This window comes from Limulus polyphemus, unplaced genomic scaffold (assembly GCF_000517525.1).
Source record: "Limulus polyphemus unplaced genomic scaffold, Limulus_polyphemus-2.1.2 Scaffold10480, whole genome shotgun sequence".
Lineage (NCBI taxonomy): Eukaryota > Metazoa > Arthropoda > Merostomata > Xiphosura > Limulidae > Limulus > Limulus polyphemus.
Window position 1 is genome coordinate 2,371 of NW_013676090.1, and position 3,583 is coordinate 5,953.

General features: G+C 33.0%; 1 long non-coding RNA gene across 1 annotated transcript in view; it reads right to left on the bottom strand.

The window, feature by feature from the left end:
- Positions 1 to 245: 245 nt before the first annotated feature.
- The window catches only part of LOC111083642, a 7,264-nt gene continuing 3,926 nt past the window's right edge, over positions 246 to 3,583 (bottom strand). Inside the window, exons 4-5 of the long non-coding RNA XR_002609155.1 lie at positions 3,361 to 3,423; positions 246 to 299 (exon numbers count right to left, since the gene is read on the bottom strand). This is a non-coding gene — a long non-coding RNA (uncharacterized LOC111083642). The remainder of the gene's footprint in view (positions 300 to 3,360; positions 3,424 to 3,583) is intronic.

Below are 3,583 nucleotides of genomic sequence, written 5' to 3' on the forward strand. Positions count from 1 at the left end.
GAGATTGTATGCTGGCTCGTGTTTATTAATTCAATAAATCAGTTCGCACAGTGATTATTTAAGTATCTGAAAGATATAATTTTAAAAGTACCATATATAGAAAACATAAAAATGTATAAATGATTATAGATTTCACTTCGGCACAAAATACACTTATCATTATTACTTAAGAAAGTCCTTACACCCAGCATGTTTTCTATGACATTAAAATTTCTAAAATAATCACTAAGTATATTTACAGGTACCTTTATGTCCACCGGAATTCATTTGAGGTTTCTTCACAATGTATCCAAGATACCCTAAGATACGTAACAAATATTTACACGTTTGTTAATTAGAAGCTTTCAAACTGTTGAACTATGTATGTGTCATATTCTATAATTAATCGTACTTACTTGATTATCGAAATTTTTGTCTCACCAACGATTGATTGAGAAATTTAACTTATTTGCTATTAAACTGGTTTCAGTCCTATTTTCGTCCCCCCCCAGTGGCGCAACGGTATGTCTGCGGACTTATAACGCTAGAATCCGGGTATCGATACCCGTGGAGGGCAGAGCACAGATAGCCCATTGTGAAAGCTTTGTGCTTACTTACAAACAAACAGTTCTATTTTCACATAATTACAAGTTTTTTTTTTGTTTTTTTTTTCAGACGTACTGGAGAAAACGGAAAAGTTTTTTTATAGGGTACATGTAAAGTTATATAAGGTCAGGATGATTTGTGCATGGTCTAACAGTTAGCGTGTCGGATGGGCATAATGATTCTGAAAAGGTTACCTACTATTCAAATCGAAGACTCTGAGAAGCCCCAGTGGCGGAGGATTCCGCTGACTGAATGCCTCTTTCTGAACAGTAGTTCTAATATTAGATAATTCGTAGTTGAATACTACAGGTCTAGGCTGTTTACTCTTATTAAAAATTATAATTCTAAGTACTAGTTGAAGCTTAAAAATGCTGTATAAAAATCAACGAATTTCACACACACGTTAATCCAATAAATTACATAATTCAGTGTTTTTAAAGTATTTAGGTGACATAAATTTCTTTTTTAATGCACTAAATGGGTAATGATTTGTTTGTTTGAAGTTAAGCACAAAGCAACACAATGGGCTATCTGTGATCTGCCCACCACGAGTATTGAAACCCGGATTCTAGCGTTGTAAGTTTGCAGACATGCCGCTGTGCCGCTGGGGGGCGTATAGAAAAAGAAATTAAAAGAAATATAAATGATGATATATTTTACTTGAGAGATAAACATTCCTCCCCATTTCTACTTAGGAAATAAACCCTGTATGTTTTCTTCGCCGTCTAACAGAATAAAACAACCACTTAGATCTTCACTGATACCTTTGTATCCAACAGAAGGAAGTTGAAGTCTCTCTACATTATGTACATTATAATTTCAGAAATAAAGTTTTAGAATTTCGAGAGCAAATAGACAATAAACGTGGAAAAATTATTGTAAAACTACGAAACAATGAGTAAGAACAAATATTCAAAAATCACATTTAATTAAAGAGGCCAACCTTCGCGGGCGAATGCAACAAGCCCCCCACCCCCACACAATCCCAACATGGCCAATTTTGGCCCCCCCCAAAAAAAATCTTGAAAAATACAAGAAAAATCTAAAACTGTCTTTATCATTGCTTGGTATTTGCAAAAAGGCATTTCTTTTAATCAGATCCCATGAAAGTTGGTTGAGATACACATGAATAGTTCACGAAAACCCCAAGTCGCACTTTCCTTGCTGAAAAATTGAGCAAAAGCAAAAATTCTAAAATTGTCTGTGACATGCAACGAGTACCTTTTTACCAAACTCCGTGTAAATGTATCGAAACAAGGCTAAGTGGTTGACCAGAACCCCCCAATTATGGGTTCATTTAACTATTTGACCGCCTAAAATGACCAAAAAGAGCCATATCCCACATTTTTTGTACACATGTGTATGGGACCTATAGAAAAGTAGCTTTGTACCAAATCCCATCTAAATTGTCCGAAATATGGCGAAGACATTGTAAAAAAACCATAGAAATTATGCTTTTTGTGGCATCTTGATCTCCCTATAATTACTAAAAAATGGGCAAGTCTATCATTTGTGTTTGTCCCATGTTAGTTGGTCAAAATACGGCCGAGTAATTGACCAGAAAAACCCTACAATTATGCTATTTAATTAGTTCTGAATCCCAAAAAGGATTCAAAATAGGAAAAATCCATGTTTTTTTCTATATCAATGTGTTAAGCGCTTAAAAATGTATATTTATATCAGTTTTCATTTTGATTGCTGTAAATATGAGCGCACTGTAGCCCAAAATAAACATTTTTTGGGTTATTTGACATTTAACCACATAAAATACTTAAAAAGGCCAAAATAAAAGGATTCTTGTACTAAGGTATAATCTTATCAAGTTTCAAGTCAATCCGCTGAGAAATGAAGGAATGGCTGTCGATAGAAAAGTGTTTGGAAGAAAAACAATAGAAAAACAGTATGTCTCTCTACGAAGACATGAATATATACATTATTGTTTATACTGCTTTATCTTCTATAAGAAACAAACTTCAGAATTTACTGTTTCTCGTGTATTCTTGCAGTATTATGCATTTTGTTTCAATTTCTTTTATTCGAGTTTCTCCTTTTCTTAATGATTATCTTTTTTGTCCATCAAATTGCAATGGATTGTAGTCACATACATTTCGAAAGTTTATCAGCTAAACACGTTTCGTATCACAGTCTTAGAACCAACTGAAATAATTTGAAAAATTCATTCCGCAATGGATAGAATTATTGTTTTAGGACAAAGTGATACTAGGCCTCTAATTCTCTGCAAATATCAATTATTCAAAATGTTCAGCAAAAATTGTAAATTATGCATTTGACACAATAAAGCACCATTGTTAACTTAACAGTTGCTGAAACTAATACTAACCCTTAACAATGCAATGAAGTATCCCACTTCAAGGCTCTAGCTTGTTCAGCTGGATTGGGAAAACAAATCAAATGCTTGTTTATAGGAGTCTTTATCAATTCAAAGTAGTGTATTTGTGGATGTAGAATAGCCCTGCCAACTTTTAAAGATTGTTAGGTTCGTTCCTGGTTTAAATCGGTGATATTAAATATTTTGTCAAAATATACATCGACCGAACAAAAATTGAGAGTAGTTCAATAAATCATTCATATTTTAATTATCTAAAATATATAATTCTTTAAAGCACCAGATATAGAAAAAAAATATATATGATTATAAACTTCACTTGGTCACCAAATACACTTATCATTATTACTTCAGAAAGTCCTTACACCCCGCAAGTTTTCTATGACATTAAAGTTTCTAAAATAATCACTAAGTACTTTTACAGGTACCTTTATGTCCACCAGAAATCAGGCGAGGTTTCCTCTCATTGTATCCAAGATACCCTGGGATCCCTAATTTAAAAAAACACCACAAAAAATAATCGTACCGTAATTTAAACCTAAATCTAAAAGAAATCATTTCTTCTGTGGTATATCTATCACACTATATGACATATCACTGGAAGTATTTGTTTTTATGAAAACCTGTCAGAGATTCATTCATCTTAAGTGT